General features: G+C 36.6%; 1 protein-coding gene across 2 annotated transcripts in view; it reads left to right on the top strand.

Annotated features, from left to right (window-relative positions):
• Positions 1–27,916, top strand: part of LOC124166530 (irregular chiasm C-roughest protein-like) — a 766,129-nt gene that overhangs the window by 155,882 nt on the left and 582,331 nt on the right. For both annotated transcript variants that reach the window (XM_046544081.1, XM_046544080.1), the window contains exon 3: positions 25,121–25,187. The gene's annotated coding sequence lies outside the window, so the exon portion shown is untranslated. The remainder of the gene's footprint in view (positions 1–25,120; positions 25,188–27,916) is intronic.

Here is a 27,916-nt window from a genome sequence, read left to right as displayed (position 1 = left end):
CGTTGTTATATATTTCTTGGTGAATCATTATTCCGCTTAGCTGTATTTTATTGACTTTGTTCCATACGTATTCCATGCTTTTATAAGAAAAGTACATCCTCCTGCTTAATTACTTTGTATTTAAAACGTTAGCATTCAAAGTAATGGTACTAAAATTGCCTCACTAGTTATTAGTCTAAGTCATTTAAAGCATTTTATTAGCTCCATTAGGACAAGATTGAAATTCGATTATACTCAACGATAATTAATGACCATGATTTAAGCTAGAAAATTAAGACTGTTACAAGAAATTTTCCATATTTAAGTTATATGGTAGGTATTCCTAACATTGTGCTTTATAAATTTTATTTTTCTATACCTACTATTTAAGATATATATGGTGGCATAGGAACACATTCACTAGGTAAATACTGTGCTATTATTAATGCTCTATAATAATGGTATGCTTTACCAGATAGGATTTATTTAGGAGATATTGATATTCAATGAATTTTTAAGTTGCTACTTTTTAACTCACCGTTTTAATATTCGCCTTTACGATCAAATACGATCATTTACTACGTGTTTGGTAAACACTGTGTTTCAGAAACCGGGCTGAACTAATATTTTTAAATTGAAAAAATTATCTAAAACACTTTTTTTCAGGAGTGATATTGGTAGAGTCACTTAATTTTGATACAAATCGTCGAAAATTTTCTCCACTGACTTTTGCTGGGCCAAGACCTCTTGAAGACCTGAGGAAGCACTCTATCCACTAAGCCACCAGTGGCTTAGTGGATAGAGTGCTTCCAATAAAGGGGCCTTGTGGCCAAATCTCTGGCGAATCTTTGCAGGTGTCCGAACGAAGTTATGCATGACAGAGCAAGGTCACCCAGGGAAAGTAACTGGCTCCCTCTCTCCGAAAATATGGGAAATATTCCCGGTTAAGTATATAATACGCTCTACCCTAACCCAACCAATCCTTTCTTGGGTTTGAAACACTGAGTAAGTGAGCTTCGAGTTTACTCCTGAACTGGAATGGTTAAGAATGTATTTTTCACGTTAATTATTTTCCTCCGTATTTATTTTATCATAATGATGATCTCGCTGCAAAGAGTTATTTCAGGCCAAATAATATGAGATTCTTAACCCTTACAGTGCCGAGGAGCGCTGTCGCGCTCCTTCTATCTCTCGAGAAAAGTACCAGGAGCGCGATAGCGCTTATCCTGCTATGTCTCTCTTAGATGCTGATGGTTCACTAATAATTCAATAGTCAGTATTCATTTTATTTTAACATTAACTATTTTCTTTTAACTATAAAAAATTAACTCATATTACAAAAAATTCGTCAAATTAATACATTAAATAGGTGAAACCACATATATTAAAGATTTCTTAAAGTTTTTGTATATATACCTTTAGTTGTTTTTGAGACCTAATTTTTTTTCCTAACCTACTGCAAAATCAGCAAAAATGCCTCTTCACATTTAGCATAGTACCTGGAAAACCGGTTGGCACTTAAAGGGTTAGTAAGTATGTTTAAAGTTACTCGCTAATTTCCACAATTATTCGTCTTTTAATTTACTTCATTAGAGGAAAACGGATACAGTAGTTAGGACATCAGGAACCGAATAGCATTACCAAAGGAGGCGTTCATAAAGAGGAAGGAGCTTTTGAGAGGATCGTTATGGAAGAGTTTATAGAAAAGTTTAGTGAAGAGTTTGATCTGGAGTGTAGCTCTCTACGGCGCGGAAACGTGGACACTAAGGAAGGAGGACGAGAGAAGTTTGGAGGCATTGGAGATGTTGGTATAGAGAAGAATGGAGAAGGTGAAATGGATACAGAGGAGGACTAACGACGAAGTGCTGGGCATGGTGGGTGAGAAGATGCAACTTTTAGATGAGATACGGAGGAGGCAGAAGGATTGGATGGAGCGAGTAATTAGCTGGGAAAAGGCAGTAGGTCTTACAGTCAATTGAAGAAGGCAGTACTGGAAGGAGAGGGAGGCTCCAAGAAATCATCTTTAGTACTACACGGAAACGTACCTTAATCGGTAGGTTACTATAATAATAATAATTCACCTCACGGTCGATTTTAATACATTTTATGAAGAAAATACAAAATGTATATCAACCAATCTTGAAATTAAATCTAATTATCTGTGGAAAATTTCCTGTAACTTTTAATTTACTGCTAATACGTCATTTTATAGATAGCTGCGACATGATGTATGCAGTTCTGTGCACTCCGGAGACCATTTTCACGTACTACCCCTATCCTCTTCCTGTGAGCAAACTCATCACACCCGTACCAGACACCCTGATCTTCTCTCTGCTCTCCTCCCTCGTATATCTCCTGCCTCAAGGCGCCGCCTCCCACATCCGAAACTGTGGCCTAGTTTCAAGTGCTTCCATTGTTCCCGTCCACCTTCCAGGAATTCCTCCTCCCTTTGCACCAATCTATTTCCGCTCGCACCGCGGCGTCATAACACTTCTTCCGTCTGTGATCGGCGCCGAACGCTCGCGCTGTTTCCTTCTGCTGATCTCTTTCGTGACGTGAGGCACGGACTTGAAGTGCTTGACAATCAAGTTCGAACACAAAGGCACTTTAGGATGCTCCACGCTTTTCATTTAGTACTCCCTGTGACACTGTTTTCTTGCAATGCTCAGAAGTGCAGCTGTTATCATGTAGAATACTATTACGCTGCTGAAAATGTTTAAAAATTGTAGTGGCTACTTCTCCTGAAAATCATTTAGCATATATCGCATCTTACATATTATCGAATGATGAAATTATAATCAGACAGTGATGATATCCAGAAGTATGAGGCGTAATTCACCAGAATCAATTGTAGTTGGCGTTATCACCTATTTATTCCTGTGCTTAAATGTAGTTTAGATACAATTTTGAGTTTCAAATATGTTTTCATGTGAATAAAATAAAATACATTGGGTTTTAGAATTAATTTTTAATTTTCATTGCCCTAATTGTGCCCTAATGCCCATGTGGTTCCTCATTATAAGCTTTTTTTCCTAACATTGGGTAAGCTGAACAAAAATCCAAAGTCCCAAATATCTGCTGTGCTCGTACTTTTGATGCTCAATTGGGTTTTTACCTCATTATATTACCACAGGAAATTTGGTTCCTTCTTTTCTTCCTGGCGGTCTTTATATGTCATGAAGAAAGCGAATGAAGCGGCTGGTAGACAATTGCGACCGTGAGGGCTCTTCATAATGTTCTACGTTTTATATATTACCACTTACTGTGACGTTAGTTTTTGCAGTTGTGCCTTTTTTAGTTGACATTAGTTTTTGCGGAAAAGTGTGCTTGTCATGCATGTCATTCTGCTGTTGTAAATATTATCACCTTTAAGGTGATTCAGAGTGAACATTGGTGTAAACATTGCTGACAACCTCGGTGGCGGCGGGGTAAAGTCCTTGCCTGCCAAACCGAAGGTAGCGAGTTCGATTGCCACCGGAATAGGTTTCCCCTGTCCTGGACGTGCGTGTTTGTGATTGTCCAAAGTTGTTATTTATTAGAGGTTCTCGATTTTAAGGCTTTAAATTCACTGTTTCCGGATCTTTGAAGATAAATAAAAATTAATAACGTATATACACATTATTTACCATTGTTTATATTTAATTTCAGTGCGTGGGCCATTGTTTTTTACGCCCTTGCAAGGCATTCTCTGCCCGAAGGAAAATGTTTCTCCAAGCGAGTAAAGAAATCGGAGCTCATGAGACGTCACAAAATTCTGAAAGGTGGGCCGCAAATTTTGCGTTTAATAATTTGAAAATAGTGAGAGAATAGCTGAATGAGATTGATTTATTTTGTCGTAAATTATCTATCTCTCCTCGATCTAAAAATTTCTCATTCTTTGCTGCGATTTTGGGTTTCAGTACACGGCTCCCAAACGATAACGGATCTGGTATCAAATAAAATTGAAGAATTCTTTCCCTTAAATATTCCTTCGTCTTTGTGACACCAAGGTCCTATTTTTCTCCGTCATACTTTTATTTATTTTCAATTAGTGTCCGACTAGATCGGGAGGTTACTACTTTCAGATACGCTACACTTCATTCTACGAACGACATTATCCCAATGTTTTGGTGATAAATTTAGTTTAACACGCCCCACCACCCTGTGACTGAAGTTCTTCTTTCTCCAAATTATCTCTAACCTACCCTTCAACGCTTTCGTTCTGTGAAGTGATTTTTTTCGTTTAATTCGACACGAGCAAATAGAGAGAGTGGATCTGGGAATGAAGGGAGTATGTTCTGTGACACTCGGGACTCGGAAATCACACGCTCCGTTACCCACCCACGCACTCAATGTTTTCGTAACGCCACGCAGCACGCGTTAAACAAACATTCATGATGAAGCATACGAGGTGTACTTTCAAGGAAACAGCCCTATATATTCTTTCGACTACGAAAACATTCCATGGAAGTATCGGAAACAGTTCAACAATACAGATTTTTTATACCATTCACTTCATTTTGTGGATCCTCTATATTACTGAATCGCTTTTCTCCCACGCGATTTCGCAATCAAGTCAATAAATATATTTCCTTACTTACCTTACGCACATTTTCCTTTCTGAGTGCAATTATTTATCAATGTAGGCGTGATAAACACTTCTAAATACTTCATTTAAATATCGTGCACCGTGCAATACAAATATACATTTTCACTCACCAGTAACTTCAAATTCACTCATGAATTACTGATTAACATCGTAACCAAAATTTAACTTCACTTTCATTATTTGACAAGGACATATGTGGTAGCCGATTTCTGATATTTTAGGTGAAGGTTAGATATTTTAGGTAGAGATCAGTGTTTTCAGACATATAAGAAGCGTTATTGAAATTATAAAATAAAAACTGCAATCATTATTCCGCCCTATAAAAAATTAAGCCTCCTCTAACCATTGAGGGTGTTTTTTTAAATCAAAAAAATAAAACCTTTACACTTAACTTCATGCTAAGCACATGGACCACCATAAGGGCCTGGGGCTTGAAGGAGAGTCACAAGGAAGTACATAGTATAAATCCTTCTCTTTATAAAAACAGAGTTTTGGGAATTTTAATGATGATCGGTAGAGCGGTGTTGAAGGCTGTTGGCCGCCATTATAGATATATCCAATTTATAGATGTATTCAAAGAGTTTAACTTCGACGTATAAAATACAAAGAAAACTACACATTTCGCCTAGGCCCACTCGATGACGTTGCCGTCTACACGAGGAATTCTATACCTTGTAAAGAGTACCGATGAATGAGGTTTATTGTGCGCACTTAGCACTATGAGACGAAATTATTGTCATTATCATCTTGCCAAGTACTTCCATTGAGCAAATCAATTTTTTTTTATTCACTCATCCAATAGATACCTCAAATACGTCAATTGCTCACTATAATTCTTTATTTTTCTCTAGTATGATGTGAAGCACGATGTGGTGGAAGTTCTTAATATTATTAAATTTGGACATTGCAGTATTTCCCCTGAAATTAACCCAGTGGAAATTTTTGGACATACTAACTTAACTTTTCATGCAAATTTATTAACATGAAAAATTCAGAAATCCATTGACACGGCATACTTTAGGATTGTACTCCTGCTTAGGAGGTTTAAATTCGTATAAAACCGTATTCCAAAATAATCTTCTAGAATTAGATTACCTCTGAAAGTAGCTCAAAAGTTCTGGTCAAAATAAAAAAGCGTTGGCCCTAACATTTGTTTGCATAGGTATCTTTATGGGATCAAAATGAAAAGTGTAATATTTAAATATTGTTTTTCTTCAACTTCTTCGAGATCGTTATACGATATTTTGCTCTAGGTTGAATACCCGGGATAATGCAATAAAAGTAAATTAACTATAATTATTCATCCGGTCGATATGCAAAATATATTCAATATCATTTATTTCTACTAATTTTTGGATGGTGTATGTACGTGTTCCTCTGCTGATCATATCCTTCTTGTTAATATCAAAATTGGCTACACATCACAAGGCATACAGTGAGGTGTGTTATTTTAAATCCATATTCTTTGCACTAATTTCGTACAAGTGCTTTTCTCGATACTAGTAGGTATACAACGACGAGTCTGAGAAGTTTTCTATGGTCTATGCATTTTAAGTACACGAAAAACCATTCACCTTGTCAATTCTCCCCTCCAATCCTGCTTAGCATTCAACCGGGGCGGAGGTATTAGCCATAAATCATGTTTCTGGACATATTTTCACGCTCTTATTCTGTTGCCTTATCTCCGATAAATTAGACTTTACCCAAAAGGATGAAAGGAAAGCAAACAGGACTTTGAAAGCTTAAAAAAAATAACTGAAAACACGAACACACATGCTATGGTGAGGGATGAGGTGGAGTTTTTCAGTGAACCCCTTTTTATCCTTCAGATTTTCTTCCATAACGTCTTCCTAGTTTCGCTATGGAACTCTTGAATTCGGGCTCAGTTTAATGTGAGAATTCATAGAAATAGACCATTTATATTGATGGTGATTGTTGCACATGAATAACTTTACACATCCTTTTTTCTTAGCTCGTAACAATATTTATTCCAAGTAGTTACACCTTCACAGAAGATCTCTTCAGAGAATTTTTTAAACTACACTTTATTCTATTCAAATGTATTTATAATTTTGATTTGTTTTGTCTTTTGAGTTTGTATTTTCCTTTTTCATCGTTTCTGCATTCATACATTTGTGCATTATATATATATACTAGCTGACCCGGCGAACTTCGTACCGCCTAACAATCAATGAATTTACAGTTTACTTACACCATTTATAAATCGAGAGCGGCTGTATCGTTTTTAATCATGTTTAATTTATTATAATAAAATAAGGATACAAATTCAATAAAACTACGTAAATGAACACCAAAATTGCTTGTCAGAAAGACATTTTCTTTATTGAATCCACATGGGGTGGATCGGAGCACGTTTACGCGGATTTTTTTCAACAATTTTTCTTACGTTTTGGCTTAAGAAATTTTGGGCATTGTGGTTTAATAAAGCAGTTTATGAAATAAAAATTATACGCATTCAGTTGTTGGCTATTTGCGTTATTAGCTGTAAAAAAATGTTTTTAGGTCCAAGTCTGTTGCATACACTTGGCCCTTTCAGAGGGCAGGTTGACACAACCCCAGACCGACGCTTGACTGATGCTCAAAATCGTGCAAGAAAAGCCCCTATGAAGCAGCATTCGCATTAAATGACTTAAGGCGCGCCATTTTTAGTATCTCTGTTTGGAAAAAATGCACTGCGTAAACGTACTGCATGCGTAAACGCACCACGGTGAGCCCTACACATTCGGGTTTAATGTCTTGCGTCAACCACCTTCTGATAAACAACAGTTTTTGTTTTGTATCAGGCGCAAGATGAAGCGGATGAAGCTAAATAAATATAGCGAAGCAAAGCAGTGACGCAGCGAGGGGAGGCTTTGGGGGATAAACCCCCCCCCCACCCCAAGAGCTTAGAGAATTTTTTTATGAAAGATTTTGTTATTAATATTAGGGGGACGGATGACTAACAAACAAAACATATTTAACTATTCACACAGCCACAAAACCCACTATTTTGAACCATTTATCTTAAAAAATGTCTGGGGGAAGTGCCCCCACACTTCCCGCTTACCTTAGCGAGTTTTCTTTACCCTACAGACCCGTGGTATTAGCTGCGCCCAAAACCCCCTATCCTAGCTACGCACTTGAAGCGAAGGAAGAAATACAGAGGATGGTTTATCGACTCGTGAACATAGCACGCTAAATTGACCATGAGAAAATCATGGGTTTTCATTAGCACATGATCACAAACAACACAAAAACTGAAAGAATGACCATGCGATTTTTTTAATCGTTATCACGAATGCATAAAGAATTTGAAATTGGATACGTTTAAGCTCAAAAGGGCATATGAGTTGAGATCATGGAATCTACGGAATGAGGACTTCCTAACCTTTGAATTTTCCTTTGAGTAAAGTTGCGTGAATCACATTCATCACCAATTTTTTAATGATCACACACGTTCCGTTGGATAGTTATGGTTGGTTTAGGCTTCGAAAGATCATGAGCACAGAAACTACATTTTTCTGTAAATCGTGCCTTGGTAAGCCAGGTACGTCCAAGGACTTAAAATATTCTAATTGACAGTTGGTGATTTCGTCTTCGTTTGTTAAACATTTAAAAGATTCGAATCCATGCAGAGTACGAACTATTTGAATTTACCTCGTTTTAGTCATCCACATCTTCGTTCTTGCTCGCTAAATCAACCATCTTTGATTCGGAACACGGACATTACCGTTTGTCAACAATTGCTTGGAGATTTGTTTACAAACACGGTAGTGAAGTGTCAACTCGAGCTGGGCCGCGGCTGGGCTTACAATCAGCTCGAATTAAATTTAAAAAATGTAATTTCAATTTAATTAATATTTTGAATATATTTAGTAATTAAAATGTTATATTGTTACTAAATTCAGTTATTAAAGTGGTAAAAACAAAACAAAGTATTTAATTTGTAGTTTTACCGACTTATCATTTGTTGTGTTACTATAACTCCTAAAAGCATGTCCATAGGAAAGAGATGAACTTTTTTTTGTGAAATTATCCTTTTTTTAATGGCCTATATGTTAACCCCGCCTGAGACGAATCCAAAGAACCAAATCTCATTGAAATCGGTGCAGCCGTTCTCGAGTTATAAGTGTTCTAACTAACACGATTTTCGACTTTCTTTTATATATATAGATATTAAGCACTTTTTGTTGTAAATTCATCGCTATGACTACATGAAGGTATTTAATGTTAACCCTTTCTTCACTTAAAATGGCTCATTGAAATTTCCTCATGTACCATATATTTGCTGAGTCAACAAAGAAAGTTTAGTAAAATTACTGTACTAAAATGTTTTATTTCACATTCTCGTTTTTTTTGTATCTGTGTTTATTTTCTTTGCCTCCAATAAACTTAAGCTTGTTTTAATGTGTCCCGATTATCTCATATGCTCCAAATAGGCCGGTAATATACGATATTATTATTTTTATCTTCACATAACCATCTTCTTTTTTCCTTTCCCAACTTCTTGCACGGTTTCTTTTTCCTCCCTCATCCTCTATATCTTTCCACCCTTCTTCATAGTTTCGACCCCGTCCGGATAAGGCTTCGCCTCCACCCGCTACACCATTAATCATAATCCACCTCCTCCCATCCTCTCACAAACCCTTCCAACAACTTATTAAACACTTCAGCCCTCTTCCGAATTTTACTGGGGCCCCAACCCTATGCATGAATATTCCTTTTAAAAAAGTGGACAACTCCTCCCATTTTACAGCTGGCCCTGAAACAGAGGCGCATGATAGGGCCATCGTAAACCAATATGCTGGATAATATCAGTGGAATGTAAATACTGGGCTTTACACTGAGGACAAATCACTTCCCCTCAATCAGTCTTTTTTCAAAATATACTCTATGCCAAAAACGAAAGTTATTGCATTTACATGTGACTGATATAATGGAATATATTAATATTAGTTAATAAAAGCATTGTAGTATTTCTTTGTTATATTCGGTGGAAATATTGTCATGCCATATTTAACTAATAAAATCCAGCTACTCCATTCAAATTGTCACAATGAGTAAAATATATCCTTGACAACATTTGAGTTTGCCTCGAATATGATTATTTTATTTCAGTATTTTTCCAGATGTAAACTTATTATACCTTATATGTTGGAAAATGTTAAAAAAATGTACTCTGTGAACCTTTAAATTGTATGTCAATACTTTAGGTGATAAAAAAGTAGGTCATTCATCGCTTGAGAAGAGGAAATAATACTGGTTGAGAGGATATTATGTGTCGTCTTAATAGTTTTATCAAGGGTATCTTGCCGCAAATGTCTGCAACCTGAGCTCGACCATAATATGATTATAAAACGGCCTGAAGCAATCTATTTTACAGCTCTTCTTGAAATAAATTATTAATAAATAATCGTATGCAATACCTGAAGTTAGAGCGATGATGACATTTTTCATTGGGCAAATTTATTTTCTCAAAGTCTTCAATTCTTGCAACTAAATAGGTACAGTGAAGGGAAGGTACCCACACTCTGTTATTTCAGTGGAAGAGAGAGATTCATAGTTTTTTGCGGAACAAATAAACTGACTTTTCACTGTGCATGGCGGTAATTTAAGTTCTGAAATTATTCTAACCTTTGGCTACAGCGTTTTTATCCCAAAATTCGTGTAGGCATGCAGAGACGTAACTCCAAGGATTATTTCTTGCCCGTGTTGTCAAGCTGGTAGCTTCATAAATAAGTTTCTGGTGCCCCTTCATTTGCCTTCTGCTTAAGTTGAGAGTACGAAGAATAAATCCTTAAACTTTTCCGCGAATTTCTTTCCAACTCACCGAAAATTTTCCTAGTTGCAGTATATTCAAAGGGAAAAATGAATTTTAAAGCCAGCTTCCAGCCTGTAAGAGTGTGGCCGTAATCGGATTTCAGCTAAAACCTTTTTGCAACTGAAGTTTTTACTCCATTTGTCCTTTGCTTTGCTCAATACTTTCCTTAATATTCTCGGCCAGGAAACAATTTCCTTTAATGCTATTTTACTCAGGAACCAAATGCATCATTGGCTTAACTTAGCTTTTATATATTGAACGTAATTTCGAAGAAGCACTTTTCTCTCCCCATAAAGCTAACCTTTGCTTTATTTTTCCACTTTACCCCTCAAAAGTATTATTTTCAAGAATGTTTTCTACATAGGCATGCAAAAAGATGTATTATTCAATACCAATTCTATGTTCCATTTTTTTCAATTAATGAAATTAATTTTGTATGCCTTTTTCACTTAATACATCTTTCCTCAGCATAGAATGATTTAAAACTTGAATTCCTATGAATATAATTATCTATCAGACATTTCTTTTCCTATTTTTGCCTTTTTTATTAGCTTTTATTTCCTTCCTACTAACTTCATGAAATTAAAACGTATGATTACACTCCAACACAGCTTTTCATGTAGTCTGCTCGCGTGTGATATACCTTCTAACACAAATACTTAATTGCAAAAATGAAAATATTAAGATAGTTAAATTTACATACGACATAAGAATTGCTTAAGAAAATACGTAGGTTGTTCTATTGACTATGACTTACCTTCTATAATTGGTCAGGTTTTCACTTGTAATTTTACATTTTTACATTTTTCATTAAATGAATGGAATTGTAAATTTCATATTCAGGTGAAACGCAAATGTAATAGGCTAGTTTAATTCATCAAAGAAAACGAAAAGCATTGAATGCGATTCGTTACCCAACATTAGTGTATTCATAATATGCAAATTATTTGGTTTGGTTTTAGAATTCCCTGTTTAGGCGAATATCAATGGTCAATTTTGGCCTCATTTGAAGAAGGCCAGATTGGTGCCCACGCGATGCCACTCCTCGTGACGTCACAGGGACGTAGATTATATACGAGTAGTCCGGAGTTATGCATCGTCTGAGATTACCAATGCATGCATGTGGCACTTAATCACTTATTAAAATTGCCCCTGGTCGGAAAGTTTCCTTCGTTTGATAGGGCATTAATAGTCCTTATTTGAGCCAAGCGCTACCTGCTATCAAGGTACTCTGCTACCTGCTAGCAGCCTGCATCTTATCGGCGCTCATAGTCTCGCACCAAGGTGGCCTCACATGGCCGCATCTGGAACCAGAATGACGTCAAACGGGCTTTCCCCAGCATTCTTTCTTAGTCGTTATGTTTTCGCGAGCTTGAAAATTTTTACTTTTCATTTAATCGCGAAAAATAGATATCGCCATTTAAAAATCTAAAAGCATGAAATACATACTCCAGGAGTAATAATCTTTCGATTCAGGCATTTAATAAAAATAGGAAACCACCCCATTGAAAATTGGTGTCACCCAATCACTGTGTTCCTACTGTTACACTTGCATTGAAGCTGATGAGTAGAAATAAGCTATTTTTAATTTAATTTCGTCGTAAATTTGCGCAAATTATATCTAAGAGATTCCATAATGTATCTAAAAAAATAGATAGTGTGTTTTTGTAGTACCCTCTTTATTTAATACTTCCCATCTTTAATATTCATGGATGATTTTTATGCATATTTTTTTAATTCTATGGCTATCATTTTAAATTTAATCTTTATTTATTTTTAAATATTTCTTCTTGTCAGAAGCATATTCACAATTTGGAAGTCGTTTTAAAGTTGAATTTTGTTGATAGTTGATTCTATAACGTGGAAGAAAATTTTTTAATTAGAATTCCACTCCCTCTGAGCATGAAACAATTCGGTGCGTCACTTTCAAATTAAATCCGATTCCTTTTAATGCTTGCGTAAGTCAATGCCCTGTGCTATACCCCACCGGCCCGATTCACTCCGTTTCTATCTTGCCTCCCTACACCCGCTTCTCCATTCTGCCCCGCGTGAATGCACTGCTTATGGAATCAAAACAGGCCGTGCGCAGCTCCGGAGCAGGAAATGGATTGAAAATACACAAAGTGGGCGAGAGAAAGGCAACCAGAGGTAGAGAGAGACAGAGACAGGAGCTTGGTTGAGGTGGAATCCGGGTCTGACGACTAATAAAGGCTACTTTGGGAGGAAGCGGGAAAATTGCGGGCATGTATGCTGAATTGAGCCAAAAGGTCAGAGAGGCAAGCGAATGGCGACCGAGAAGACGGAATGTACGCAGGGACAGCAGGGAAGGTAATAGGACGAGAGAGAAAGGTCCTTGGAGTGGGTATTACTCCGCAAAAGCGCTGGGACAGGGACGGGAAATAAGCTAAGGGCAATGGACCCTGGGTACCCCCGAAAACCCCCGGCGCACCCACGCTCAGCAAGGCTTTACGCCCACCTCTATCCCCGCCTCGTTCCTTTAACCCCAAAATGGAACCTTGTGGAACCGCTCCCTTGCACTTATCCCTTATTTCCCCCACTGCTCGCTGCCTATTCCTTTCTCCAGAGTCTTCCAGTTTCGGCCTGGCCGCTCCTGCCCTAATTTCACCCCATTTCTGACCCCTTGAGCCAGACCCTATCATCTCAGTTCCCTTTCATCAAGCTCACCAACTGTCACACCGACTAGATCAGATAGGGAAACTGCTGCGACTAGTCCAAGTGTTGTCCAATGTGATCTCGACTTACCACTGAAGCTGTTGTAATTGGGTACAATTTTTAGCTATGTATAAGTTTTTTTGTTAGTCGATTCAAATAAACAATTGAAAAAAATTGCACCAAAAGAGTCACTCCCTCTCCATGTGTAACTTCTACGTGTGTGTATACTTCATACAATGTGTAAACTCTACGCAACTGGCTCAACTTCTTTCCCTTAATTTGTTGCGTGGGAATTTAACAAAAAAGTTTTACAGCTATTCTTGACACAAATAGCAATCATTTCAAAAAATGAGGTGGAAAAATTGTTAATTTCAATTTTCTATTTTTACTCTTCTTGGTATCTAATGCTTTTTTATTATTATCAATAAATTATTTTTGAAACTGATTCAATTACACACGCACTCGCAAAAATAAAATATTATATTAAAAATAAATAGGGTAAATTTTATTTACATTATGAGTCCCTCTAAACCATGTATAGCTCATTATAGGGTTCTCTTCCTTATATTTTCCCCTTTTTTTCATTGAGATATACAATAACCAATTGATAATATATAATACAAAATAAAAAAGTTAATTGACGATTGCTTATGTTGTCCTATAATTAAAACACGATATAAAATACTTTCAGAAATTCACACTAATTCCGGCCATCTCATTAAAATTTCACAATGGAAAACAAAATATTTATAAAATTATAGATTTAATGAAATAAAATCATAACTTTACATTATTTTTGTAATTATACTTAAGTCAATATAGCGATTACAATTTTGCTTTTATGTTTTTAATTTTTTTAAATGTTTTAAACTCATTATATCCCGAGACTTCTTTCCATTTAGACTTTGGCTACGCAGACGCTCATTCTCTCTTTTTTCCTCACCTCTACCAGACCCTATCATCTCTGTTATCTTTTAGCAAGTCTGCCAACTGCAGTGCCGAATAAACCCGATAGAAAAATTGTTACAACTAGTTCAAGATTTTTCCAACTCTCCAATGTCTCCAAAAACCCGGCTCGCCACTTAGGGCCGTATTCTTAGTCGACGCTGTAGGGCCAACCGACCCTGGATACGTCATCAGCCCCTACGTAAACCGATCTCGCCCTACATACTCGACATCAAGCCCTACATATGGCCGTTTTTGGAACTAAACAGGCCATACTTGATGTCGGGTAGCTGAACCAGTCCTACACCCTACAAAAAAAATATGCTCGGTCATAAATTTTCGGTCGTCTTTTCTTAGTTTCATAGTTAGTTCCATTACACCACCAGAGTGCAAAATTAGCACTGCGCCATCATCTACGTCATTTCAGATAACTTGACGACGGGATTATCCCCCACCACTTATGTAGGGTCGACTGAGAAACGCATGTAGGGGCCTCTTGTTATGTAGGGACGGATATGTAGTGTCCACTAAGAATGCGGCCCTTAAACCGATAAAAATTTTCATATTCCTTTTTTCATGGAATCCCCAAATTTAGTCAAGTTATTTTTATTCACACTGGTATCTTTGAAGTATTAGGAAAAATCAATCTGGCGATTATTTCCCAAACGTGATTTGTTGGAGTACCTTATTATTACCTTATTTTTTGCTTTTCTCACTTAAGATAAATTGAGCGTCCCCGTCAATGTTGACATAGTAATATCTATCACTAATTTTTCTTGCTGATTTTTTCCTACAGAACCCCTATCTAATTAAAATAGAAACTTTATCCCGGCCTATTGCGAAGGGTTCCGTCATGAGGAAAAAAGCCTCCATTTATTCGGTGAAACCACGATATGATACATTAAACAGGCAAATGAATTTTGATTATATGAATAAAAATTTGAATGATTTTTACTTGAATAATCTGTGACGATATGACGCCTTCAATGAGAGCACAAGGTTTTGTTCGAATGTAATAAAGAAATTAAAATGCTCCATTTTGGAACTAAAATTCACTCTTCACTACACTGGAATGAAATTCTATGCTTTGCAGATGCTAATATTTTCTGTTCTTCATTTTATCACCTTGAATTGCATTATTTGAAGTCTCATTAACTTTATTTTTAAAGCTGCAGAAACGTGCATTAAAAACCAGTACCTATTTATAATATAGGTCGGAGTTTCGCTTAACGTGAATGGGTAACGGATGGATAATAACCGAGCACATCCATCTGTCTCCTGTGAGAAATCAAGCATTGGCTGTGAATATTGTGACGCCTGCTCTCAAAATATACTCTACTGATTTCGTATAATTAATGGTATCATTTTTCTGAAAACAGTATTGAAAAAGCTTTGGAAGAAAATTTATTCTTGCCTGTACAATATATTTAAATGGTTTGACATATTTACTCCCAAATTTCAGATGGCATCATTGGGTATAAAATATTTTAGATATGCCCTATTAATTCCTAATTTAATTAAGTTAGAGATATTTCACTCGTGGATTGCCCATGCAATGGATTGCCCATCTAACGAAAGTTGTGATGATGGTTTGCTTGATGCATAAGGTCTTCATAATAAATTTATTTTATATTGTAAAACGTTTTGATGTGAATTATTCTAAAATACATTGGTAGTGAAACTAGCTTATTCCCTAGTCATTACTCTTTAGTATCAGTAAAACTTAAATAACCATTTATTACGAAGCAGGAGATTTTACTTTGTCCTGTGATGCTCTTCTCATAGACTTAGACGAAATAATGCATTTTAGTATGATTTCACCATTGTCGCTCTCGTTATAAATAATTAATATACTGGTGAATAATGATATAATACTGGCAATTAGAGGCTGATATTTTAACTTAACTATTTAGGCTGAATATTGACTATTAGGCTGAATATTGTAGTAAATTTTCCATGCCATATTTTTATTGTTGTACTTAAAGTGAACAAGTATCATATGTAAAATAAATTTAATTCCTTTGAATTATTTCTGTTTCCATTTCCTAAACGGCTCTGGAAACTCTTTTTATTTAAAATGTATTATTTGGTCCTCTAAGAAAAAATAAATACCTTGGGATTTGAAGGCAACCCTTTCATGATTGGTTAAGCCCCATCCATGAATATCGCATGAAGAACGCAATCGGTTACCGTACTTGTAGTGTTTCATTTCAAAACCAATTCCATGTCCTTCTGCGGGTCGCCCACGTTAAAATGCAGCGGCAGGAAATCAAGACAACCCTCAAGCCGGAGCTTAAACATTGATCTTATTTTCCCTTGACCTCACTCTACAAAACTTCACCCCCAAAAACTTGCCTCTACCCCCAACGGAATCCACTCTCTCGTCCGCGCTAACTCCTGCTCCACCCTGGGTCTCCACACTTTCCCCACCCGGCTGACCCCTGCGTTCTCCCCCCCAACCGAAACTACCCCTTTTTCCTCGTCTCCCCACGGCCCACGCCAACTCACCCACAAGCAGTCGCTGAGGTCCATCCACTATTTATATGCTCAGGGATTCTTCATCTTTCCCCGACCCATCCCTCTCCGCCGCTGACTACCGTGGAGGCAATGCCCTCCACGAAAGGGAAAGACCGTAATAGTGTGTGGGTTTTGGTTAGGAGCTGGAGAGTGGTAAGAGATGTGTTCCTCCGTGTTTAGTCTTGTTCCCACTGTTAGAATTAATCCCCAAAATCTTTATACTCCCTTGCAATCCAATTCAGTAGGTGTGGCGGGATGTGTTAGGACACTAGGCGTTAACAGATAATGCCTTGGAAATGCTCTAACGAAGTTCCGTCTAGAGTTTAATAAAATATGTGGCGATACATCGAAAGGCTTTTGGCTCCAAGGATGGCTCCTAAGATCTGCTCTCGCCAACCATGCGAGTGTTGGAATCCGGGTGCTGGAAAATATTTTAACCGAGCTAACATGAAACTAGATTTTTCTGTAGAATTCTAGGGTAGTGTTAGAGAGGATTCTTGTAGACTTATATAGATTCATAATAATATAATATGTAATTATATATAGTTTTATAATTATATAACGTAAATTTACACAGTTTAATAATTATGTAATTTACATATTATATAATTTTAAAACTACAATAGTCGCCTTACCTATCATACATGGCAGTTTTATGCTACGTACAGCCATTATAAACATTTGAATGCAGTCAGGAAGTCTTAAATTCGCGCTGCCGACGCTACAAATCCTTTAATTTTCTGGAGAAAAACGAATTCCCATACCTATCCGTTTGGCAAAATATCTCTTTAATGTATTGTTTCTTTGACAACTTGGTATATAGCGGGCTTCTAATATAATGTCACTCTAAAAGATACTTGTTCTCAATTGCTCGAATATTCTCGGCCAAGCGTTCAGCCTCTGAGTGTCTAGTCTTTGCACACATTAAGTTCTATTCCCACCCCTGGCTCTACACATGAACGCTGTTTAACTTTGAATTAGATTCTGTCGCAAAACCATGGTAGATATATGATATTTATTTGCTCTTCAAATGTTTACCTTTCGAGCATGAAAGTCCGTTGACTGTCAAAACAGTGATTGTGGAGTTTTTAGGAATTACATTGAAAACAACTGTGTATGCAGGCAAGCATCTTCTTTCAAAATTTTGCCCCAGACATCAAATCTCCGTGGTTAGTAGGACTGCATTATTTCAATAACCTTCCTCCTTGCGCAGCGCCTTCCTATGATAATGTTTGCCACGTAGTAATTATATAGTTCCACGTAATCTGAAGGAAATGACCGACGGTCTAAGCATATGTTCAGTGAAATATATTTTTGCACAAGAGAATAGGGATAGCTACATACATGAAGCTAGAATATTGTATTGATTATAGTACATAACTGATGCAAGAAAGGGTGAGCAAGCCAGAAAAAATTGCTGAAAGCAACTCAATTTATACATTATGTACAAAATTTGGCATTTTTAGTTTGATAGAAAAAATGTTTAACTTTCATGGCTTTTCACTCGGTTTTGCCTCTAGTAAAGGAAAATATTACATAGGTAACGGCATTTTATGAATGAAATGGTTTTCTGAGCTTATACATAGCACAGATATGGCCGTACATGTATCTTCTACACAAAAATATAAATGTTGTAGAATCACTGAATCATAACTTTAAATTTTACTTAGGTACGCATCGTTAATATTATGCTTTCTGAATATTTTCATTGTTGGAATTCTACCAGTGGAAGCCAAAATGACTTAAGGTTATTTCATCCAACTCTTAAAATATATTTGCATCTATTATGTAAGAAGATGGATATTTTTAAAAATTATTTGCGTTATTAGAAGCATTTTTTTTCAGGAAAACAGACAATACTCGTAGAGCATTAGTGGTGAGGGAAGCTGGGTCGTGTGCACTGGAAAAGGAAGGCGTGCGCACAGGGGTTCTTGAGGGAGTGTGTGTTTGGAGCTGTGTTCCTGGAAGGGTTGAACTGGAGGGAGGATGGCCGCAGGGGGTGTGGAAGGAGCTGTGTTATGAGGATGAAGGCAGATGGGTGGAGATATGGGAAGGCAGTCGGGGCGTGTGTGGTCCTGTTTTTAGGGGTGGTGTGGTCGTATCAGGAGCTCGAGGGGAGCAGAGGGAGAGGGAGGGGAAAGAAGAGGGGGTGAATGGAAGAGGGGGTGGAGGAAAGAGGGGAGAGTTCAAGGGGTGAAGAGAGGGGCCGTCCGCTTTTAAAGAGGAGAGTGCTATGGAATGCGTGCGGTTGGTATTAGGGATGCGTTGAAATACAAGTCTTTTACTACAGTAGGTAACTACATAAACTCCACTTTAGTAAATTTTATCTTATATTAACTTATATGCAGTGAAATCTCTCATTTACGAAAATGGCCGAAAATACGCGAATGTACGAAAATGCTTACACTGCGGTTTAACGATTATATTCGGATTGAAAGCGAAGCTTCAGACGCCATGAAGTGGGTTACAGGAGAGGTGATTGGATTAAGTAGGTACTTTGAAAACTCTGTTCGCAGACACCTCTGATTTACGACACCTCTGACTTAAGGACAAAATTCAATTCCCCTGCAGAAGAATATGCATTTGCATAAGCATAAAACCATTAGTACGCACTCTCATACTTACGGACACGGATATTTTTGAGCAACAATTGTGCTCTTTTATAGACTCCATCGCCATGGGTTTTCTGATTGATCTCTCAAATATTGATAGGAATTTTTAAATAAAAGGATTTCATTCTTCTGGCTTAAATTCCTACACTATAATAATTACGGAGTAACATTAAGCTGAAATGAAGAGGTTTAATTCAGGTCTCCTCCGATTGATGGTAACCTCTCACTTACGGACACGTCAGTAATATTTTTTTCAAGTTTAACTTCATCCTTTGCTATATTTAAACGAATCGATGTCAGCTTTTTCAGATTTAGTTAGATACTTCAAAACCTAAGTATCGAGTTTGACTCATTTACGGCCAAAATTTCGAAAACGCAGCATTATAAAGAAACAAAAAAAAATAATTCCAATGAATTTTATTCATAAAGATATGATAAAAATTTCAATAAACGCTGTGAAATACATGCTTTGAGAAAATATTCGCTTTGACTTATTTCTTTCAATCAAATGTAAATCTATTTTATAATGGATTTAGGTTAAATAAAGCAGCATCTCACTGGATACCTATTATCTAAGAATTTTAGTAACAAAATATGACGATACTTGGCAAATAGGCATAGGATTATATCTGACAGTTTAAAAACGGCACATTCCTACGAGATGGCAATATATGGTGATGCGGGTTGCTTTAGTGTCTATTGATTACCGAATTCCGCCAAAGTACCAAAAACGCAACATTTATTTTCTACCATAAGGAAGTTTTTTTGAGGGCCAATATTTTCAATTGCCCTTATTCAGCATGTAATTATGTAAAATCAAATTTTGAAAAATATTTTTTCAAGTATTTCTTTGCTCGGCCGGTACTGGGTTGAGGTACTAGCGAATATTGCCAGTACCTTGCTTGTAGAAGAATGTTATTAGGAATCGCGAGTTCAAGGAATCGTCAATAGAAATGACTTCAAAATGGGTATTTCTAGTACGTAGTAACCGCTACTCAGTACTTTTACCGGTTTTCGTTGTAGAAAATGCTGGAAATTAATCTTTTACTCCCCTCAAGTCGAAATTTGGAGGATGAGGAAACGTCTCTAAGGATCTGCCTCAGTGCTTTGATTATAGTAATTTAAACATCTTTTAGTTCTATACTTCCCCATTCATGGTGACTTCACATCGAGTGAGGAGCAGCCAAAACCGCGTGAAAACTGTCAGAAAGGCCCAATTTAACGAGTGAATTCGGTTTAAAAAAAGGCTCCAGCTGTCATGAATGGGGGAACAGGTGTGGTGATTGAACTTTACTCCTTTGGTTTATGATAAAATCATAAAAGTGGAGTTTATATTGTTCTACTTAAGTTATAAAGTGCATACGTATTTGCTGTGTATGGCATGACGATCTCGTGTCGTCTTTCACGAGTCATCATGCCACACACAGAAAATCTAAGTCGTCATGCCTTACAAATTTGACGTGAAAAAATGACTCTTATAGCGTCATTTTTTCTAGTAAATTTCCCTGAAATGTCATCTAAACTCTCAATTTTAAGAGATGCATTTTTTTTCTTTGTAGTGTTTTGTGATACGTAGCTCACGTTTCGGTCTATATTCTCATTCTTTTAGGTGAAGCATGCATCTATTCCCACAACATTTTCCCAGTGGATATGTAAAATCCATCTCCGGGAAGTAACCTTATGCAATCAAGTTTTGTCATTTTTCCCGCACCACCCCGCTTTTGGTGGGTCAAAGGCCATCTAAGGTCACCTAGTTTCTCTACTAATCAATTACTGCGTGGTGAGAGAGGAGAAACTCCGAACAATTAATTCTCTCTCTAAAGGGGATTCTGCTCGGTGGTAGACATGCCAGACGCAATATGCTCTGATAGCGAAGTCAAACAAAGGTTGGATAACTTTGTGACAAAGGACAAAGAGCACAGGTAATGGAAAAATGACTCTCAAACGTTGGCCAAGTTACACAAATGGAATTATTTTTAAATAGCGATACGTATTCTCTGCAATTGTACCCTCAGCCTGAGGGATTGCGTCAAATGGTGCATTGGCGCGTGTTATGTTTTTTTAAAATGATATTCCTCCTCCAGTCTAATCTTGTGTTCATGAACGCTGTCGACCGAGTTAACTGTTTTTTTTTTTAATTTAATTGAATCTTTTCCTTCAAAAGGTTGAAGATCAAGCTGCGCTCGATAAAGAAGCATGAGCTGTAGGAATTTACTTCTGTGATTAAATGTCATAAACTTCAGAGAGAATGAGTCTACGGTGATCAATTACCTATATATTTCTCGTTAAGCATTAATATTTGTATAGCGATAGAATAATAGTTGAAGAATTATCAATTTCGCGGCCGTTGAAAATGGGTTTATGATTGTCCATTGGCCTTATATTTTTACGAATAGTCGCCTAGAGTTATTTTATCCATGATTAAATGGTACTGATTATAACTGGCTTTCTTCGAGACGTTGAAGGTGAATTTTTGATTCATGTTACCATTATCGGTCAACGATTTAGATATTGCTTTGCTAAAGCTCTCCACCATATTTTGCAGTCATCTAACCATTCCATGCTATTCAGTTTCTTTTACACCCTTCATAGGTTGGAAATCGTGTAACCTGCGAGGGTTTTCGTTGACTTATAAGGTAAATTATGAATCTTAATTGAAATATCACTGTGGAAATTTATTGTCGATATTACATGATATGGATGAAATTATGTGGCATGTATACATTTGCCAAATCAAGTTATATTTTAGCCTTGAGAAGATTTTTCAGTTTTTGGTGCAGCTCTGCTTTCAGTGAATTCCGAAAATAGATAGCCCATGTGTACCTCGATGTTGTTTATTCTTGTGTTAATACGGTCAGTTAAATTTCTTCAGAAATGCAATTTACAGCAATGATATAGGCATATTTATCAATTGCTAGGCAGAAGCTGTGTTGTAGAACAACCGCAGGTACTACAGCTTAAATTTCTCTAGCTTCATTTGAAGAGCTTTTAAATGACAGCGAATTGAAGGCTCTTGGGAGATGCGCTGCCCTTATTCAACTGTTTCTTCCGTGCAACCTTCTGGAGAGACCACTCTAAAGTCTTTATGAACTGATGTCAAAGCTCAAATGGCAAAGCATATATTTTTCGCGTGCGCCTGCACACGGCCATGCAATGACACATCCCAAGTCAAGAATGAAACTGAGAGAGGTCTGGTGGACATTGCAGTTGTAAGTTAAGCACGTATGCTACTAAAAAATGTCCAACTGGACCTGTATATGGCGAGTGCGTCGTGTCAGAACAAAGACCTTTGCCACTTTTAACATGGTAGCTCTTGGCTCATAAAGTAGTAAAGGTGAAGTACACGCTTTGGTGAGAGAGCATATATTTTCATTTCTGCCAGTTTTTCTTCAGCATCCATGTCCGCATTATTTCCTTTTCCGTGCATGAGATGATTTTGAGTGTGGTATTTCAGGCTCCATGACAAAAGTTTGACTATGTAGTCATAGGGATGATAAAATTCACAAATATAACGCGAAAAATATATTTTGAGATGATTTTGAGTGTTATATTTCAGACTCCATGACAAACGTTTACTACGTAGTCATAGGGATGATAAAATTCACGATTACAACGCGAAAAATGTTTTCTGAAAGCATTAAAAAAATAAGGAATGTAGAGACGCTATTCCAAGAATGGTTGGGAAACTTACAAAATTAGCATTTTTAAGCTAATTAATTTTACAACACAGATCTATTTTTAGTGAAGACCGAATCATGAAAAATATTATATTGGAAGCTCAGTATAGAAAATTTGGTAAAATTTGTAGGGGAAGAGGATATCACACGGGTACTGATATTATAAAGTCTAAGAATTTGAGGCAGCGTTAAAAAATAACTTCATTACGTATCCTATTCATTTTTATGAAGGTATTAAATTTTTATATAAAATATTGATATAAAACCTAAGTTTAAAGCTCGCGTTCTAGGATTTTGCTTTAATGCTTAAAATACTATTCATGCGCTTCCATCAGGTATCATTAGAAATTGTTTTGCACTGGTAATTGCAAATGCACTGGTATTTGGTTATTTATGCAGCTAGCTAAGCCTCTCTTGTGGAACTAAATAATTTCAAAGGAGTGGATTGACTAAATTTGAGATAGGTCTATAGAATTGAGTGTGTGAAGTAAGGAAATGTTCAAGTTAGGAATGAATTTATTTTGAAATCAGTGATTGAGTAAAGAGGTAAGAAGCCCAATACTCTATGATATAAAAGCAGGTAATACAAGCAAGCTAAAGGATTTCAGGTCAAATGTATCTAAAAAGCTATTTTATTCAATGAACAAAGGGAAAGCTTATCAAATCGGACTGATACATCTATGAATAACCCACTGGTCCACAATCCAAATAAGTTTGCCATGAGTTTTCTTCGCTGGAACGCGAAATGCTTTTTTTTCTGAAAATCATATCCTTCTTCATTACTTTAATCATTTTGAATGAATAAATGCTCTTTGTAGAAATTTCTTTCCTTAATAGCATGCTTTTTTCATGTTTAATTGTTCTTGCCCATTGGAGAACAGAATATTTTAACAGCACCTATTCTAGAATATTCCATTGCATTCAATTGCAATGTCAAAAAATTTCTGAGACACAAAGGCGACTTTGAGGTACATTTGACGTTCACAAAATGTAACGTCGGCTAGAGAATGGGAAGGGGAAGAAGTAAGAAAGCATAAGTAATTGTTATTGTCTTTATGTGCATAAAATGCAGAAGCTCCCTCGGGGCAGGAATATGAGAATTGTATCGCTTTGAACTCAGAAACAGCGACGAAACAGCTCAAGACGTTACTTCCCTTGTTTGCTCGTAGTAGATTAGTCTCAGCAATACAACCCTTGGTAGATTTTCATTGATCCATCGAGTCCACTTTCAGGTTGCTAAGGAAACAAGCGCGCGAGAACATAACTATGTAAGAAAATGAATGTGGTGCTTCCCATCAAGTTCATCGAATGCCTTTAGTAGCATGAGCTGAGTGGAAAATACCGATGCATCAATTTCAAGGAAAATTAGTACATGAGCAGGGTCGATTTAAGATCTTTATTCCAATTTCATGTGCAAATAAGAGTTAAATTGGGGTGAATAGCCTATAGAATCACTCACTTTTCATTAGTTTGGTATTATGATTTATACAAGCAATAAATTAATATTTTTATACCAGCAAGAAATTCAGCTGTTTAATATTCAACTGCAAGGATTGAGGAAATGATTTTGGTAATGACAGTTCTGCGCAACCGCTATGAAGTTTTTATGCACCATTCCCATGACTTTATGGCATTTTCCTGTATCTCTGTATTAATAAGATATATATAATGGTAATTAGGATTTTAAAAATTGATATTTTGACTTTTTAAAATTTCATTGCATATATGTGCGTACGGTGAGGCAGAAAATTTTTAATGCATAATAATCCACAACATCTTTGGAAGATAATTTCGGCTTAATCGTAAAATTTTTAGGTGCACGGAAGTTAATCTTTACTGAAAATTTTTATCAAGTTGTTATTTAAAACGGCTGTGTATCCAATGAAAGTAAAAACCTCTCATACGATCCATTGGTGTGAAAATTTTGAGTACATGATTCGATAATTATTTTTGCAATATTACGGCTAATCAATCGCTTTTCTTCCTTGAGAGTCAACTCTTCTAGGCATGCAATACTTGAAAATTTCATTTCACACTATTAATATCCGTTATGGTAACACTTTTTTGTACTACCTTTTTATCCAGAGTTTATCTTCATTTTCTTAGGACATTGTTTTCCTGATGGTCCCAAGGAAATATTTATAAAACCAAATCCACCTTCCTCCCTTATGAAGTAGTCATTAGGTCTTTCCAGTCTTGACTTAACCTATTGTTTACATTGGATTGGATTTATTTTATCGGTATGAAAAATTGTCCATAAAAAGTTTACTCGCAAAGGCTCTAATGAAATATATTCTTTATCTTGCAGGGTAGAGTGAAGCTTCGGGACATCAACGTATAGAACGTCATCATCAATGCGGAATACCTTTGAAAATGTAAGTAAAATGTGCAATAGGTAGCAATAATTCTATTTTAAATGATAACAGCTCCAGTAAGGAATGAAATGAATTTTTTTCCCCGAGATCTAACTCTACTGCTGGAAATCGTTTAAGGTTGCATAACCGTGGTACTGCAAAGTAAAAACTAATAGAAACATGACTTATTTTCCAAATATAAAATGTTTTCTATTTACTAATAGAATACCTTGTTAGAATTTTTTTCCATAAATATGCGTCGTCTTCTGCTATTTTTCCTTGACAACATTATTTCGTATAAATACCGTCAAAATTTCATTACTACGCAGGAAAATTTTGCCTTCTTTTTGCATCAAAATTATATTCAATTCTTACTGGTAATACCAATCAGTATATTCTATGCGTTATGCTACTTTTCTGTTCCAATAATTTACGTATAAGTTCTGTCAAAAGTTCTATTACTTAGCAGTGAAGCCGTGCCTTCATTAAGCACCAACATTCTTTCAGTACTAATAATGCCAATCACCATGATGAAAGCAAAAGACAAATAGAAGATAAAGGCTAGCTCATTTGTGGTGAGGAAACTATACGGCGTCATTCTCTCTCCTCCTAAACGGCAGGTAAAACATTTTCACGAGTTTAGCTAATTAGGTTTCCACCGTCCACCTCTTCCTGATGTTCCGTGCAAAATAAATGGACGCGAAGAGACTAGTCTGCAGCTATTACTGGATGGAATTGGACCCGGGAGATTTGGGAAATGTTGGATATACGGGTAGCATGGGAGAGAGATTGGCGTATATGGAGGCGAGGTTGGGTTTGTGATTCTTTGGTTGTTCCTCTCACTCTTGCCCCCACGGGGCTACACGAACCAACCCTTCTCCTAATTGACTTCTATTATCAGATCTCGCGCTGAAAGGTTAAAAAGGTATGTTGTCGAACGTCCCTTGTGCCTGGGACAACATCGCTTTTATTTTTACCGCAGTTCACGCTTTGGCCCTACACGTCCCTTGAGCAATCATTGCGTTACAGGATGACTCATAGTTTAGGTGCCTCGGCCACATGAAAGTGTAGTAACCACCTTCTTTGGGGGGAATTAGCTCAATCATTATTTTGCTCACATTTTTGCCAATGCCATCTGATGTACTAGTAAAGAAGCTACATTATCTTTTTAAATACGTGGTTCTATCCCTTGCCCTGCCGTGGAGAAATCATTTAATTGAAATAAAGATAAAAACTTGAATATTTTGTATCGATTCTTATATTTTGGAAGTTGGTTTTACAACTCCAGTAAATTTATTTTTAACTTTTATAATAAATTTTTATTATTTTTTCCAACAATTTATGGCGTGTTTTTCTGGCTAAACTTATAAAATACAGAGTATCTAAATGGAACATCCAGTATCTCTTCGATAGTACAGCTGTCTTGCTACCATCGTGCAATATCCACAAAAGTAAACTTCACAGCGGACTCAATGAAAGTTATCCTGTTAGAGAGCACTACGTAAAAATTGTCTTCCATGGGAAGACAACTCGTGTGGGTATCAACGATTTTCATAACCTCCTTTATACAAAGTAACTTTAACCAGACCACCAGACTGGCTGCAAGCTAGCCCAAACGAAGAGATAATGTTATCAAGCTGACCAACCTCGCGAGTCACATCCATTCCTCCGACTTCAACTTCTTTCTCTAAATAATTCTGGATAAGCCCTTGACTTCTAGACCCTGAACTATCACTAGACACGGCTCATTCGATGAGCGCGAAAGCCGTAGATGACCTAGAGAATTATCCAGGCGATAAGCAATCATATCACATCTATCTCTAAACTCTCTGCCCTGATAAACGAGGAAGAATTTCCCCACATCACTGGGCCATTCATTGGGCGTTTAATTACGAAACCATGACAGTACATCAGTTTGAATTATCTCAGTGCTCTGCAAAGAGATATCTACAATGAGAAGTAAATAATGCTCAATTTTACGGAAGGAAGAGGAAAAGAGTTATTTTAACACTATGAAATAAGTACTAAATTTTGGGTAGTGTGAATACTTACTAGGCAAAGATTTTGACCAAAGAGTCTGGGGTTCAAAACTTGAATGAAGTCTTCGAACCCCTCCGGCAAAATTCCCGCTGTGTGTGGACAAAAAACTACAAAAACCTATTTTTACAAAGCCGTGGATAATCGATGTAAATTACAAGTCTTTCCAAAAACACCAATTTTTTTTACTTTTACGGTCTGACCCACTGCTAGCCAAGGGAAAATATTATATTTGCGCAAAAAAGTTGGTAATTTTTTTGCATTGGAATAAATACGCTGCAAAATATATTCGGGCAAAATTTTAAAAATTAGTAAGAAATAAAATAAACGTTTAATGTTGCACACCTACACTCAAAGTCTTCCGGAATAAATCTTCACTGGTAATATTAAAGATGTAAGGAAATCTCTCGTTATTCAGTAGACGCAGATGGTCTCTAGCGAGTAATAAATAGCCGAAATTGCAATCTCAGCGTGAACCTTTTTATCATAGAAATCATAAAAGGAAAGGAGTAATATCAATTTGAGCCGTAGCAATATTCAAATTCACTGGATTAGGGATAGGGAGAGCGTCAATCAATGGGTTGCTCTTTAGTTGATTAAATGCTGCGCCTGAGTCCTTGTTTTCGGCTGATTGCTTTCCTGGCTGGCTGTCGAATCTTACTCGGCAATTAATTAGATCGATTGTCGATCAAATTCAGTGATTCAATTCACCC

The sequence above is a fragment of the Ischnura elegans genome, chromosome 10 (assembly GCF_921293095.1).
Source record: "Ischnura elegans chromosome 10, ioIscEleg1.1, whole genome shotgun sequence".
Lineage (NCBI taxonomy): Eukaryota > Metazoa > Arthropoda > Insecta > Odonata > Coenagrionidae > Ischnura > Ischnura elegans.
Note: the sequence above shows the minus strand (reverse complement) of the source record. Positions and strands in the feature narration are given on the sequence as shown.